At 38.6% G+C, this 17,743-nt stretch overlaps 1 pseudogene; it reads right to left on the reverse strand.

Moving 5' to 3' along the window:
* Nucleotides 1-11,261: 11,261 nt before the first annotated feature.
* Nucleotides 11,262-17,269, reverse strand: LOC149141701 (peroxidase 3-like; annotated as a pseudogene).
* Between the last annotated feature and the right edge of the window lie 474 nt (nucleotides 17,270-17,743).

Genomic DNA, 17,743 nt, shown 5'->3' on the forward strand with positions numbered 1-17,743 from the left:
CATTGAAACCTCCTCCCAACGTTGGCTTGGAATGGATAAAGGTTGTAATAGACCTGGTGTCTTAATTGTTTCAACTTTATTTTGTTGGCAAACCAAACATTCCGCCACAAACTTTTGAATATCTGATTTAAGGCCATCCCAAAAAAATTCCTTCTTAACCCTGTGGTAAGTTTTTAAAAATCCTGAGTGCCCTCCTAAGGGAGAAGTGTGTAATTCCATAAGAATCTTTTGTTTTAGCTGGGAATTCTTACAGAGGTATAAGCGATCTTTGTACCATAATGAATCATTTTGCCAGCTAAATGTATCAGAAGTACTGGAATCTTGTTGTAGCTTTCGAATAAGTGCCCACACTTCTTCGTCATTCTTCCATTCCTCCTTTGCTTCGTTTATCCAATCTGGTTGGATAATAGAAATGGCACACATCAATGCTTCCATATCCTCATCCTTTCTTGAGAGTGCATCTGCCACCAAATTTTTCTTCCCTTTTTTGTAGATGATTTCAAAGTCGTAACCCAACATCTTTGTGACCCACTTTTGTTGCTCTTCAGAGGATAATCTTTGTTCTAAAAAGTATTTAAGGCTATCATGATCCGTTTTAACCTTGAAGTGTCTTCCCATTAGGTAGGGTCTCCATTTCTTAAGTGCGTGGAGTATTGCCAACATTTCCTTCTCATAAATAGCTTTGTTTAAAAACTTTCCCTTGATTGGACGACTTTCAAAAGCGATGGGTCTTTCATCTTGCATTAGAACAGCACCAATTCCATTTCCCGAAGCATCACATTCCACAATAAAGGTTTTTGTGAAGTCCGGTGTAGCTAAGACCGGCGCTTGGCACATTGCCTCTTTAAGATGTTTAAAGGCCTTTGTTGCTTCCGGAGTCCATGAAAATGAATCTTTCTTCAATAATGTTGTTAGAGGTGCTGCTATTCTCCCATAATTCTTAACGAACTTGCGATAATACCCTGTCAACCCAAGAAATCCTCGCAAATGCCTTATGGATGTGGGGATTTTCCATTCCTTAATGGCTTTAATTTTGCTAGGGTCTACCTTAACTCCTTCATGAGATACAATATGACCCAAATATTCCACCTCCTGGACTCCAAAGAAACATTTGGATCTTTTTGCATATAATTGTTTCTCCTCCAATAGTTGTAGCACCTTGTCAACATGTTCAACATGATCCTTCCAAGACTTGCTGTAGATTAGTATATCATCAAAAAATACCAACACAAATTTTCTAAGGAATGGTTTGAAAATTGAATTCATCAAACCTTGAAATGTTGAAGGTGCATTGGTAAGGCCAAAAGGCATGACCAAAAATTCATAATGACCCTCATGAGTTCTAAATGCCGTTTTCGGAATGTCTTCAATCTTCATTCTGATTTGATGATATCCCGAACGAAGATCCAACTTGGTGAAGTAAATTGATCCATGCAATTCATCCAGTAATTCATCAATGACAGGAATGGGGAACTTATCTTTAATAGTGAGCTTGTTGAGCTCCCTATAATCTGGACACATGTGCCATGATCCATCCTTCTTGTGCACCAATACTACTGGAGCTGAGAAAGAACTTTGACTTGGTTGAATTATACCAGCCTCTAGCATTTCTGCAACCATACGTTCAATTTCAATTTTTTGGACATATGGATATCTGTACGGCCTGATGTTTGGAGGAACACTTCCTGGAATCAGATGAATAGCATGATCATGATCACGCATAGGTGGGAGACCTTTGGGAGTCTCAAATACCTTGGAATGATTGTCTAGGACTTTTTGGAGATCTGGAGAAATAGATGATTCCAATGTGGAAACATCTAGCGAACATAATTGTGCAATTACACCTCTTTGCTCCTTTTCTAGAAGCTTTGTCATGCCATTAGAGCTGATTATCTTTCCTGGTTTCCCTGCAATACCCCTTAATTCAACTTCCTTTCCTTCCACAGAAAATTTCATGAAAAGTTCTTGAAAATTAAAAGCTATTGTACCCAAGGATTGTAGCCATTGGACTCCTAGTACAACATCAGCACCTCCCATTGGAATGGAAAGCATTGGGCTAGTCAATACATATTCTCCCATGGATAGCTTGATATTATGGCAGTTTCCAGAACAATTTATTGTTCCTCCATTTGCAATCATCACTTGACACTCTGGTGCTGGATATAGGAAGCAATTCAATTCTTTTGCTACCCTACAATCAATAAAATTGTGGGTGCTTCCTGAATCAATCAACACTATTACCTTTTTCTTCTTGATTTGTCCTTCTATCTTGATGGTTTGAGGAGTGGTAATTCCCGCCAATGCATTACAAGATATGGTCGGATTTATTTGTTCTTAATCTAGGCTTTGTTCCTGGAATATATCCTCTTCTTTTGACCTTTCTTGCTCCTTTTCTTCTTCCTCTTCACAATCTATGTAGAATAATTTCTTCTCAGCACACTTATGACCTTTTGTGTATTTGCTATCACAATTGTAACAAAGCCCTTTTGCTCTTTTTTCTTCCAATTGTTGTGGTGTCAACCTTGTAGGTTGTGGAAGACTATGGGCAACAACACTTCCGTCTTTATAGTTGTGAATGGTATGCTTCCTAGTTGCCATAATTTTGCTTTCCATTTTTCTTGCTAACGTGAATGCCTTCTCTAATGAATCAGGTTCCCAAAGGCGCACATCATGTTGGATATTATCCTTTAAAGACCCTATGAACACATCAATCCTATGCTCCTCTGGAATATCTTTTACCCTTATGTTCAATTTTTGGAACTCCTCAATATGCTCCATTATTGAACCCTTTTGTTTGAGACTTATCAATTGGCTAAAAAAAGTGTTGCTTTTTGTATCCTCATAATGTGCTATCAATTCTTCCGTAAAAATTGCCCAAGTGATAAATTATTTACGAGAACAAAGCCATTGATACCATACAAACTGATTTGGTTCCAAATATAAAGTTGCCATACGTACCTTTTGTGTGTTTTGCACATTATTGAGATCGAAGAATTGCTCCATCTGTAATATCCATGTGGCGGGATCCTTGTCATCAAACTTCCTCATATCGATTTTTGGAATATGGTGATTCTTCGATCCAACATTAGCGTCTACGGAATCATGATTAACATTTCTTTTATTCTCATCATGAGTTTCCTTTACTACCTTTTCACCATTAGTGACCCTTTCTTGTAGCAACTTCTTCAATTCTTCTATCGAATCCTCCATCTTAGCTTCCATGCCCTTCATCTTAGATTCCACGCCATTTATCTTAGATTCCACGCCACTTATCTTAGCTTCTGTTAGCTTTTGGGAGCGTGACATTTGTTGCACTTGTTCTTGTAATTTTGAAATATCATGTAGCATTTCTTCCTCTTCTTCATGAGTCATGCTAGAGCTTTCAGGTTCCTTACTAGGTGTTTGCATTTTCTTCCCTCGGGGCATTAGTTACCGATAATAATGCTTTATTATGCCCTTTGAATTCCGTTAAACCAAGCATACACAAAAATTTAAAAAAAAAAATACACACCTTTTTTCACTTTATAGAAGCCTGATATTGAATCTGATGTATCTCTGTAATTTCAGATCATCCAATTCTGAAATTGCTACCTCTAGTAGCCTTCTGTGTCCTATTTCCAATGCCACAAGTCTGAGCCAAATTGGATTCTCCAAGGGAGAGTTATGTGAAATCTCCCACAGTGACTTTCTTTTAGACTGGTTCAGTAGAGCGAACTTGTATGACGTGCCACGAATCACTGTTTCAACCTTTGAATCTGAAACACACACACAAGAAACTAAAGTCTGCCCTCTTTCTGTACCTTTTTACGAAATTTCAATCCGATCCTCAGAGCGAGAGTTATGACGATTTTCCCCAGGTCACCTGTTTTGAATGTAATTCAGGAGTCTGCAAAAAGGTCAACTTCCTCAGATCATATCTCTGAAAATATCGCGCAAAAATCTTTGAAATTCGGACCCAAGGTTCAGTGTCAATTCTTCTCAAATGGGTTTTTGTTGCGACTTCTGAAACGTCACAGAAAAAAAGTTATAGCGAACATGCCACGATGACCTGTTTGGAGCAGAGAAACCCTAGAATCCAAAGCTCTGATACCAAATGTTATGAAACCAGCTCACAAAAAGAAAGAAAAGAGAGATCCACGCCTTAGAATTCAGCCTCTTCGAGGGGGAAACCTCCTTTACATTACATAAATGAACAATTCTTGGATGATACAAATGACAAAACCTCCTTTCTATATATAGGAGTCTAAGGAGTCACAATATAATCCAACCGACCTAACAATAATAATATAAAGCCACAAAAATAACAATAGAGGGATTCTATGGGGCACAGAAATAATAATATGGGGGTAATAGGGGCACAACAATATAAATAAGGGGTATAACTACAATAGTAATGGGGTAATCACTAGTATTATAGGGACCCAACATTGGTGGAGTAAATGGAGGGTTGGCCAAGGACTCGACCTCTCCACATGTTGGCGTATAAACATGCGATGGAGCGTGGCATTTTGGACATCGATCAAAAGCATTCAACCACAAGGCAAGGGTGCGAAGGGGAGATAGGAGCCGCGGCAAAGGCACAGGTCTATGCGCCCGCTTGCCGAGCAGCCTACACAAGTTCTTGCACGGAGTTGTATTCGTTTGAGGCGCAGGTGGAGGGCGCGCTAAGGCGCCCGCCCGTCGAAGCATTGTATGAACTTTGGATTGTGTATTGGTTGGTGGAGTGAGCACGAGCATGCTTGCTCGGTTCAGCAAAGAAAGTTCATGTATTGTATTTTGGTTAAGTCATGGTGAGACCACCGTGCGCTCTTGCACGGGTGGGCGCCCGACTTGGGTAAACGTTGGTGGGGCCAAGCTCCCGGTCACTTGTAAAAATTCTTCATATATAACAAAAGAATTCTCTTGCATATGAATGTGTTCATGATGCTATTCTATGATGTTGTTATATTAATGGTTTTTGCAAATTAATATGTTGTTCATGTTTAATGATGAATGTTAAGGCGTAGTTTGCAAAGTAAGCTAACAATGAAAGATGTTAATTACTTAGGCGGTGCCACACCCGACCAATTTAACGAAAAAGGAATTGGGGGCGTGACAGGTGGTATCAGAGCAGGTTCACAGGTGGTGAAGTCATTGCTTGATGAACACAGAGAACAGACATGTATGTAGGGAAACGTTATGGAGAAATCATGGATTAACAGTCTGGGTTTCGTGGACTTGATGGTGCATGGCAAGACCATTCAAGCTCTGGTGGACACGAGAGCCACTCATAACTTCATGATGACATGGTTGGCAAAATAGGTGGGACTGATAATCTTCCCCTCGAATGTGGAAGTCAAGGCAGTAAACTCTAGAGCTAAAGTGGCAAGTTTGGAACACAAAGTGCCTGTGCAGATAAAAGACTGGAAGGGTCAGTTGGACTTCACAATGATGGAGATGAACAACTTTGATATGATACTTGGACATGATTTCTTGATGATTTGATGAATGATGTCCTACAACCATACTTGGATTCATTCGTAGTAGTGTACTTGGACGATATAGTGGTGTACAGTGACAACATGGAGGATCATAAGAAGCACTTGGCAATGGTGTTCGAGGCACTAAGGGCAAATCAGTTGTACTTGAAGAAGTCTAAGTGTGTGTTCGCTCAGATCGAGATTCTGTTCCTTGGGCATATTGTTGGTCAAGGGTACATACGGATGGAGCCGAGCAGAGTGAAGGCCATTGAGGACTAGGTTGAACCAAAGAATGCCCATGAGATGAGGGTGTTCTTGGGCATGACCAACTACCAACGGAAGTTTGTAGAGGGGTACTCCAAGGTAAAATCATCACTGACAGACCTATTGAAGAAAGACAAGAGGTGGAGTTGGACGGATAAATGTTAGAAGGCATTTGATGACTTGAAGAAGAGGATGGTTACAGCACCGATACTGAAGTTGCCTGACTTCGAGACACCATTTGAGGTACACACTGATGCTTCGGATTTTTCCATAGGAGGGGTTCTTATGCAGGATGGGCATCCAGTGGCGTATGAGAGTTGGAAGTTGAAGGATAGAGAAAAAAGGTATCCGGTTCATGAGAAGGAGATGACTACAATCATTCATTGTCTTCATGTGTGGAGGCATTACCTGATTGGGAAGCCGTTTGTTGTCAAGACAAACAACATTGCAGCAAGTTATTTTGCATCACAACTGAAGCTTTCTGCGAAGCAAGCTCGTTGGCAAGACTTCTTGGCAGAGTTCGACATGACAATCGAGTATAGACTGGGAAGGCACAATGCAGTAGCAAATGCCCTTAGCAAGAAGGGACAACTTGCGGCATTGAAGGAAGAAGACCGGACAGAAAGGAGTAGGAGTCGAATTCAGATGTCAGAAGAGATGTAGAATAAGATCAAGGAAAGTGTTGAAACCAATACTTTGGCACAGAATATAGTGAAGCAGATAAAGGAGGGGAAGACACGAAAGTTCTTTCTATGGGACGGGTTCTTATTCTTTGGAAACCGGCTCTATGCTCCAAAGTCATCTGGGCTCAGGAGGCACCTTTTGAAGGAATGCCACGACTCGCCATGGGCTGGCCACCCAGGGATACGTCGTTCTTTGGCATTGTTGGAGAGAGGATTCTTTTGGGAGAAGATGTGGGAGGATGTAGAGGAGTATTTACATACGTGCATCATTTGTCAGCAGGACAAATCGGATACTCAGAGGCAAGGAGGTCTGTTGCAGCCTTTACCGATTCTAGAGAGACCATGGATGAGTCTCTCGATGGACTTCATCACTCAGTTGCCATAGGTTCAGGGGTATAATGGGATAATGGTCGTGGTTGATCATTTTTCCAAGTATGTTGTCTTTGTTCCAACAAAGATACCTTGTGGAGTCGAGCGAACTGCGGAGTTGTTCTTCAAGAACATAGTGAAGTATTGGGGGATGCCATTAAGCATCGTGTCGGATAGAGATCCGCATTTTACAAGCAGATTTTGGACCACATTGTTCAAGTTAGTCAGGACAGAGTTGTTGATGAGTTCGAGTTACCATCCGCAGACACATGAGCAGACCGAGAGGATCAACGCATTGCTGGAGGATTACTTGAGACATTACGTGACGACTGATTAGAAGAATTGGCCTGAACTCTTGGGTAATGCTTAGTTCAACTACAATATTCAAAAGAGTTTTGCGATGGGGTATAGTCCATTTGAGTTGGTGAATGGACAAATGCCGGTTGCACCGCATACCATAGTGACAGGAGGTTTTTTGAGGAGTCCTCATGCGAAGAAGTTCATGAAGGCTTGGGATGAGACCTTGGAGTTGGCATGGTTGCGCTTGCATGAAGCTGCAAGGAGAATGAAGAAATGGGCTGATCGAGGAAGACGGGATGCGCACTTCAGTGTGGGAGATATAATGTTTCTCAGGATTACCGGGGAGTAGTTTCAGCCAGCCAAGGGGACTACGAGAAAACTGACACGGAAGTATGAGGGACCATTCCGAGTGAAGAAGAGAGTGGGGGAAGTCACTTACGAGCTGGAGCTTCCACACCATATCCACATGAAGCATCCGGTTTTTCACATGAGTTAGTTGAAGAGATGTAGACTTGATGTTGATCATCCAGAGAGCACTGAACCACCGACAGGACCAGCCGGGATTGTGGACAAGCCAGAACAGGAGTTGGATAAGATTTTGAGCTACATAACTACAGGGATTGGTTGCCACATGAAACGTGAGTATCTTTTCAGATGGAAGAATGCACCAGAGGAGGAAAGCTAGGAATCAAAGGACTTGCTTTGGAGATGGAAGAAGAAGATTGTGAAGTATGAACGGAAGATACTGAGGTAGTCGAGATTGTCGAGGGTGACAATGATTTCGAGTGGGGGAGGATGTAACGCCCTGCGGTTGACAGGCAACCAGGCGCGCACTCCACCACCGGGCGAAATCGACTAAGTCATGAAATAACCGCGGAGAGCGACCAAAGGCGTGACATATCATTGTGTGGATGAATTGGAATTCAAAGTTTATAAGGGCGAGTGGAGGAGCTCACCTTGTAAGCCGACTGAAGGCTATGAAGCAAACATGGGCGATATTGGTGGGCAGTCCCGCGCCATGGGCGGGCCAATTCACACAAAGACGCAACAACGTTTGTAGGCGCACGGTTGGTGAAGTAAATGGAGGGTCGGCCAAGGGATCGACCTCTCCACACGTTGGCATATAAACATGCGATGGAGCGTGGCATTTTGGACATCGATTAAAAGCATTCAACCATAAGACAAAGGTGCGAAGGGGAGATAGGAGTCTAGGCAAAGGCGCAGGTCTATGCGCCCGCTTGCCAGGCAACCTACACGAGTTCTTGCACAGAGTTGTGTTCGATTGAGGCGTGGGTGTAGGGCGCGCTAAGGCGCCTGCCCACCGAAGTGTTGTATGAACTTTGGATTGTGTATTGGTTGGTGGAGTGTGCACGGGAAAGCTCACTCGGTTCAACAAAGAAAGTTCATGTATTGTATTTTGGTTAAGTCGTGGTGAGACCACCGTGCGCTCTTGCATGGGTGGGTGCCCGACTTGGGTAAAACGCCGGTGAACCAAGCTCCAGTCACTTGTAAAAATTCTTCATATATAATAAAAGAATTCTCTTGCATATGAATGTGTTCATGCTGTTGTTCTGTGATGTTGTTATATTAATGGTTTCTGCATATTAATATGTTGTTCATGTTTAATGATGAATGTCAAGGCGTAGTTTGGAAAGTAAGCTAACAATGAAAGATGTTAATTACTTAGGCGGTGCCGCACCCAGCCAATTTAATAAAAAAAGAATTGGTGGCGTGACAACCCTTGTCTGATATGCAGAATATTCACTTAGGTTTGTTGCCAAATTAGAAAGATGATCCTGCTCCCAAATATGTATCTCCGATGGTGAGGTGATTGAGAGGACCGGTTGTGGTTGATAATCTGCCATAAATAACTCGGAAAATGAGTCCAGAGAGAACCAACAGTATCGAGTACTGACACGATGGGCTTAAACCCTAATGTGGAAAATGAAAACTCCCCAACTTCTAGGGCATGGTTATAAGTAGAAACCTTGTCAACCATTTCCCCAACATTAACTAATGGATTCATACTGGCTTGCTAAGGTGGATACTCTGTCCAAATCGACATGGATTCTATGGAGTCAGAGGAAAAAACCACTAATTCCTCGTCCATCTCAACAAAAGGGCCCTGAAGGGGATCATTCATCGAAATGGCTGATAGCAGAATGTCTCCCAGAAGTGTGAGCCCTCACCTGCAACACAAACCACAGGTCTAACGGTGTGCGTTCACCCCACCATGACCACCTCCACCGCCTGCGGCCTCCACTGCAGTGTTTTATCGATACCCTATTCAAACCTTATATGCTCACCAACCTTCACAAAATAGCTCAACTGCAAAGCCATCTTCCGTAAACTAATTAAAATAATATAAAATAATAATAATAAAATTAATTATAATAAGAATAAAATACCATTATTAATCAAATCAACTTTATATAATAGATGACAGTGAAGCAAATTCATAATAGATATTGCATCCATTGCTACACTAATTAAGAAAGAATGGAATTCAACTTTAAAAAATTGACAATATTTTTATTATTATTTTAAAATTATATTAAATATATAATATAATAAACATATTACAACAAAATAAAAAAATTATTATATTTTTTTTATATAATTTTTTTAATTTGTCCCATAAACAAAGAAGTGTTATACATCAATTTGATTCATAAACATAGAAATTTGATATATCGTAAAAGTTATAAGTTCAAATTTAGAAGGAGATTCCTTGTCCTAAGAACAAAGAAAATTCCATATACCTATTTATGATTAGCTTAACAATAAGCTTAAAACTAAATTATTATTATATATTAATTTTTTGTAAGCATGGCAGGACTATATCTTCATCATGTCCCATATATCATCCACATCAAAATTGAACCAATGACTTCACATCAAAAAGTGCCTTAACAAAGCACCCTATCACCATCTATTAGAGACCCACTTAGACTATTATTACATATTATTATATACATATAATGTATTTTTTTAAAAGGCTTCTAATCTAATCAGAATTTTAAGTACATAGATCACATGATAAAAAGCTAATATTATATGTCTTATTACTCTCTCTATATATATATTGCATTTAAAAACTAAAATGTAAATATAATATTTTTATTTTATTTTAATCTTTTAAAAATCTAAGGGAATTGGTAAATTGACCATTATTGGGTGAAGTTCACGTTTTCAGTTTTTCTTTTACCCTTAATGAAAAATATCTAGGCCCTTGCTGGACCCTAAGTTATTTACATATCTAATTTCTGAACTGTTACATATACTTTTGGTATCATATTAATAAACAAATGGGCTTGATCATCCAGATTACTCAAACGAATTACTCTACGCTATCTGGCGTGTAACCTCACTCTCTTTTAATTAGTTAATAGATATCATTTAAATTTTACAGCTCTTCCTATCCTCGTTTTAAAAAATCATAATACCTCCTCTCTCAAATTTAATTAAGTGTATTAAAAACTCATTCAGTGAGAAGTTTAATGTGCAAAAGGTATCATGGTTGAATGGTAACGACGGAGGTTGATAAATGATTGTTAAACGTGCTCTATCATTTGCGAGCAAGCTTTTGTTTTAATTGTTAGTTAGTTAATAGATATCACTTAAATTTTAGAACTGTTACTATCCTCCTTTTAAAATATCATAAGACCTCCTCTCTCAAATTTAATAGTGTATTAAACATTCATTAAGTGAGAAGTTTAATGCGCACAAGATATTTGTGAGGGTGGAATTGTAACGACGGAGTTTGATAAATGATTGTTAAACGTGCTCTATTATTTGGAAGCAACCTTTTGTTTTATTTCAATTGTGGGATAACAATTATCTATATATCACGCCCTCAGTAAAGAATTCAGAGTGTCTCAAAGAATTTAGAAAGTTTTTGATCCAAATGTTCAAAATACTGAACTGAAAGAAATTTAACTTTTGTCTGTTGCTAAATTGGGACGAAAAGAATAGTTATGGTAAGATTTTGGCTAACGCATGCAGGCATCTTACATAGCATTCACAATTATTACAGTGTTGTTTTACCCCCCACCACACACATACATATATATATATTTTTTTTTCAGCATGACATATATATATATATATATAACTAACGCAACATCGCCCAAATCAAATTATGTTTGCATGGATGGAGTATTAGGTACCCCGGATCTCTTCTTCATCAATTAACAAGAGCGGATTGGCGTCTGATCTGCCCTTCATTTCCAGTAAGAACGCCAATCCTACCCATCTTCTCCATCGATCTTCCAAACTCAAACAGAAACCAACTTGACGTTGAGTCCATTGCTGCCGAATTTAGTAGGGCCATTGTAGTTGGATCAGTGGGGAGGGCAGCATCTGATCCAAACAGTCCTCTTCTCTTCTTCAAGTTCACGTAGTAATTGTTGTCGAATGTTGTCAAACTTCCAGGGTCCATCTCCATATTTTAGTCCCATTCTCTCCAGGCTTACACTTTATTTTCAGCTGCTGGGCGTATGATTTATCTAACGATGGATCCACGTCTACGTTTGCAGTGAAGTTGTAGATTCTGTTACTGAAAACAGGGCAATGGGAAGTACCGATAGTGTGTGCACCAGAGAGCACAACCAGGTCCTTCACATTTAAACCTTTGCTCACAAATGAGGACTTCAGCCGCTCCAAGTTTGCAAAAGGAGGAAGGTTTTTCAGTGCCTCGTTCAGAATCGATACCACACCGTCCCTCCGTCCTGTGGGTACACTCCACCGCGGACCTCCGAGCTGCCATGAGTTATTTAACCATTAAGTTGTTAGTACATTTAAAGGCTTGATCATGTAGTGAATTACAACTGAATTAATTTGATTTCAGGAATATTTTAAATAGAAGCGACAGCAAACAATTACTTACCATATCAACTGCATCTCTGGCAACTACTGTAAGAATATCGGCACAAGAGACTACACCGGGGCATTGTTTTTCAAGTTCCGCCTTTGCAGCGTCAATTACTTGAAATCCTCTCAAAGTCAGATTTGGGATAGCGTCGCTCTTAGCAGGTTGATTGCTGTTCGTTGTATTCAATAACACTGACGCATCACACCCCTGCGACCACATTCATTAGCTTATCATACAAAAACACTTAAAACAGAATGAGGAGGAGAGGGGAGACCAAAAAATTACTGACCCTCACAAAGCAATCGTGAAAATGCATCCTCAGCGGAGGAGCTGCGAGAGAAGGGGCCCTCGACATGTATTTTGCAACAGTTTCTCTTACAATGATCTCGGCCTGGGGGCATGTCTTTTTGTAACTGATGTGTTTGTTGCACCTACGTCGACTGAGGTGGCCATGATAACGGTAACAAAGATGAGAAGTGAAACAAGAAAGGATTTCCTGGTAACTTGTCCCATATCCATGTTGCTGTTGTAACAGAGAGATCGAGAGTCGTTCAGAAATAGAGTTGCAGAGAATGAATTGGTGCTATGAAGGTCGTCGGGTAATGGGTGGAGAGTATGGTGAACTTAAGAAGCTGACGGTAACTTCAGAGCAAGGCAATCGTGGCCGACTAATTGGTTGCTCCTCTGCAAATTATGGTCAATCCTCGCCTTGAAAACGTGAAATGAAATTGATCGATTGGATAAGGAATCCATGATAAACTGCTTAATAGGGCTGGGATAGGATTGGATAGGGAATGAAAGCGCTTATGGTGGTGGTAGGCGGCTGAGGTGCGTGCTTGTTCCTTTACGCCTTTTCAAAACGGAATACACATGGCGGCCTCGGACAAATTAAAAAACCATCGGACGTCCTGGGGTATAGCTCACACGAGGTGTATGGAAGTCGGAGCCGTGTCTGAAGAATTAGAGAAGAGGGACTCCATCCCTTAGACCATAATTTTCGAGGAGTCGTCCTTTGAGCTAAACCAAAACATAGCTAACCAGCCTCTTACCATTACGTTAAATTTGGTAAAATAACGAATCTCAGGAACCCAAGTGAGAACTAGCCACTGCTTCACAAAAGCTTCGTTGACCAACTTGCCACAAAATCTGCCTAGAAAAGCTTTTCTATATTTCTTTGAAACCCACGTCTTTTCCAACCACCACCACAGAAACCTTTTCCGCTTGCACCTTAATACATTTCCTGCTCACCCTGGCTGGAACCCTTGCTTTTCCACTTATCTACAATATGATTGATAAATGACATTGTACGTAACAAGAAGGAAATGTATGTATAGAGCATGAAAGATACTAAAGGTACCTATCGAGTTAAAGATACTAAAGGGACATAGCAGGTCTATATCAATTTATCTTGGCAATGGCATGAGAGCTCTCACATGCTTTAATTCAAAAGGTAGAAGTGTAATGTGTTATTAGTGTATTTTTTTTGGTTGGACTAAAGAGGAAATGGGATCGATTTTGATAGTTATTATTATAAATTTTAGATGTTTTTTTATGTTTTTTTTTTTAAATATAAGTGAATTAGAGAGATTTTAATCTTAAATTCTATCCTACATAACACTTGATTTTGACTACCATGACTAATTACTTTTTCTCTAAAAAATTATTATTATAATAATTATTTTAATAAATTTAATATAATAATAATAATAAATTGTAAAAAATTGTTATATTATAGATCTCGATTTTTTTTAAATATAAATTCATGCCATATATTTATTTAAAGATATTTACTTAAAGTTTCATTAAAAATTATATATGTAATACAATTATATTACAAAAAGACTTATTGTAATTCTACTATATACCTACATTAATGGAATATACTTTCAAAAGAATCATATAACATTTACATTTAAAAAATGAAAATAATTGTATAATTAAACCAATAATCATTACAACATTCATATTTATAAAAATGGAAATAATTTTCTATTCACATTTTCATATTCTAAATATATTTCCTAAAATACTTTTCTCCTAAATGTGTTGTTTATTCAAATAAAATTAGAAAGGAGAAAAGTATAATAATAGTATTTACACTATATTCATCTTATCTTATATTAATAATTTTATTTTTTCTATGATTTTATTCTCCCTAATTTGTCCTTAACTCTTCTTCTCTATTAACTCTTTAATTCACTCTTTAGATTTTCTTTTATCCTCAAATTTCACTTTCACCCTTCCTTATTTATCCTTAATCACTCTTCTCATTCTAATATTAAATTCTCTTTCCCTTGATGATGAGTGAAATATTTACTTGAAATGTTATACATTTCACCAAAACACAATGTCACTCCATAAATACTTATCCAATACCAAAATAATATATTAGTTTAAGATGTAAGGGAGATGATGAAATCTTTGATCACGAATTTGAAATGTGTCAAATCTACTAAGATTATAAGAGAGATTAAAAATAAAAAATAATATTTTATTGTTATTAAATTAAATAAATTTGATATAGATATATATGAGAAAAATAACATTTTGATTAAAAATAGAAAAATAATATTTTATCGTTATTAAATTAAATAAACTTTATATATATATATATATATATATATAAAGTTTATTTAATAACGATAATTATATATATATAGATATATGAAAAATATATATTTTTTTCATTAAATTAAATGAACTTATGAACTTGGTTGGATGATGAAGTTTTTCATCATGGGTTTTAAATATGTGAGAAATCTACTAATACTATACCAGATATTAAAAATTAAAAATAACAATTTATTGTTATTAGATAGATAAAAATTAGACTTGAATTGAAAAAGAAAGAGTTACAACTCATAGGTGAGTACTGCACCTTGAGACTGCACTCAAACAAAGAGAACTCTCTCCGTACACTCTACATATATCAAATGAGCAATTACATCATTAAGTACATTACCAGAGATCAGGAAGTTGCAACCAAACTCCTAAACTCTAGGAACAAATTCTAAACTAAGGAGATACGTTACAACTTGTGTAACCATTTCTCCATTAATACAAAATAATATTAATTTTTTTCAACTCCCCCCCTTAATGGAGAAAGGATTATCCTGAACCCCTAGCATCCCTCTAAACAATTCAAACTTTACATGCCCAAGAGGCTTAGTAAAAATATCAGCCATGTTATCACAAGTTTTACAATATTCAACACATATCTCTTTTGACAGTAGTTTCTCTCAATGAAACAAAGCTACAATGCTCTGCTTTTTGCTGCTCCATGCTATGACCCCGGATCCAATGTTGAATGCATAACCTGTGATAGATCTTCGATCATCCAAGTTACCTGCCCAATTGGAATTTGAAAAACCTGCTAGAATAACATCAGAAGTGTCAGTGTACAAAATGCCATAATTACTAGTACCACTAATATACCTCAACACACTTTTTGCTACGACCTAGTGACTTTCGAGTGGTTTTGACATGAACTGGCTCAACACACTAACAGAGTATGCCAAATCTGGTCTAGTTGTAGTCAAATATATCAAACTGCCAACTAGCTGTCTGTACATGGTTGCATCCACCTCTTTAGTACCGTCATCACTGCTCAACTTTAAGTTTTGTTGTAATGGTGCTGCTTCTGATATGTACTGCTCTATTCTGAGCCTTTCCAGCAAGCTTCTGGCATACTTCCCTTGAGTAAGAAAGATTTGTCTAGAGTCCTTCCATACCTCCAATCCCAAGAAATAATGAAGGTTTCCGAGGTCTTTCCATGTCATACACTTGTGACATCTAATTTCTTTGATCAGATTGTTAGCATTCCCTGTTATGATCATATCATCTACATACAAAGAAATCAAAATAATTTGCCTCTGTTTATTAAACTTGGTATACAGATGTGGATCATTCAAGCTCCTATGAAAGCCATGCTGTATAAAAAATGAGTCAATTTTCTCATACCACAACCTGGGTGCCTATTTCAAACCATAAAATACCTTTTTCAATTTACACACAAGATGTTCCTACCCCTTTTTCACAAAACCTTCAGGCTGTACTAAATAAATTTCTTCCTTCAAGTCACCATTCAGAAATGCATACTTAACATGTAGCTAGTGTAGCTGCCGTTTGTCTTTTGTTGCTAAGGAAATTAACATTCTAATGATGTTTAATTTGGCTACAGAAGCAAAGGTGTCATCGAAATCTATTCCCTCTTGCTGTGAGTGACCCTTTGCTACCAGTCTAGCTTTAAGTTTCTCTATACTCCCATCTGCATTTATTTTTGGTTTATATAGCCATTTGCATCCTATGGGGATTTTACCTTCAGGCAATTCAACCAAATCGCAAGTATGGTTTCTGTTTATTGATTCTATTTCCTCATACATTGCAGCCCTCCATGCATCAGATTTACTTGCTTCCTCATAATTTACAGGTTCTACAATGTTTACAATCTTTGACATTAATGCATAGTCTTTCAATTTAGAAGGTAATCGAGTATTCCTACTTGATCTCCTTGGTAGGGGACTTACCTCAAATCTGTCTATTTCAGCCTTTTCTGGGGTTGCATTATTGATTACATTTCCTGTTACTTCTTCTCCTTGTTTCTGCTCCTTCTCTTCATCTTCCTCACTATTTTCTTCCATTAGCAATGGAATGTGCCAATCACTGTTAGAGTCATCCTTTCCTTCTTCAACCTGTTCTAGTTCTAACATTGTAAATTCCCCAGGATTCCCAAGATTGAAAGGACCAACATGTTCACCCTCCATAAGTCGCATAAGGCCTTCAACCAGATCATAAACGAGCTGGAAACACCGTGTCTGATTCCCATTTCCATAGACTATCAAAGGCTCCTTGCACAAAGCCTGAGCAACAAAATTACTTACAACCCGACCATCGTCACGGCACATTCGCGAACCGTATGTACTGAAAATTCAAGCAATCTGAACCTCAACATTTGCCCCAACACGCTTGGAAAGTCTGGATATGTTCAAGATTCCCACATCATTAGTTTTGATAGTCTTCACAGGATTGTGTTTGTAATGCACAGGGGAAGTGGGGCAAGCCAAATGGTAGATTTGATCTACCTCCAACAATAAGGGTTCCACAACATCATGCCTTATCCGTTCAAACCTCGAATTGCCAAAATGATGAAAAACATTCTCCTTCCTTCCTGTGAATAAATTGTCGACAACAATAACACTGTCGCCTCTTGCCATGAGCCTATCAAGTAGATAACTGCCAACAAAGCCAGCTCCACCCATCACGACAACTCGCAGGGACTTTCTCTTCAAACCTAGGGGCACTTTAGCCTCCAAATTCGCCATCGAACCTGAATGATACTAAGCAAACCGAGAAACATGAGTCTCATAAACAACCCGATGAGGTTTGTCGGGCACAAACCTTCCATTTTCATTAACATTAGAAGCTAAAAAACCAGGCTGAAGGATAAAGAAAGTCGATGCGATGGCGATTCCTATCAAAATAAACAGCAGCCACTGCTCCCTGAGCAAATAATCTATTGGCCTGATAATAGACCACGTCTTTTCTGGCTTAAGACAATACTCATCACTGTTATTCATATTGAACTGATAAAATTTCTGATCCTCTGATGAATAATCTTCAATGAGCCACCACCGGGCAAGTCTGATCTGCCGCCACCAAATAGATCAGGAATTCCAATGCACCACCATCGGGCAAATCCGATCTGCTACCACTGAACAGATAAGGAACTCCAATGCGCCACCACCGAGCAAGTCCGATCTGCTGCCACCGAACAGATCAGGAACTCCAATGCGCCA

This window comes from Pinus tabuliformis, chromosome X (genome assembly GCF_031772625.1).
Source record: "Pinus tabuliformis cultivar Carrire ecotype Pingquan chromosome X, CPIR1, whole genome shotgun sequence".
Classification (NCBI taxonomy): domain Eukaryota; kingdom Viridiplantae; phylum Streptophyta; class Pinopsida; order Pinales; family Pinaceae; genus Pinus; species Pinus tabuliformis.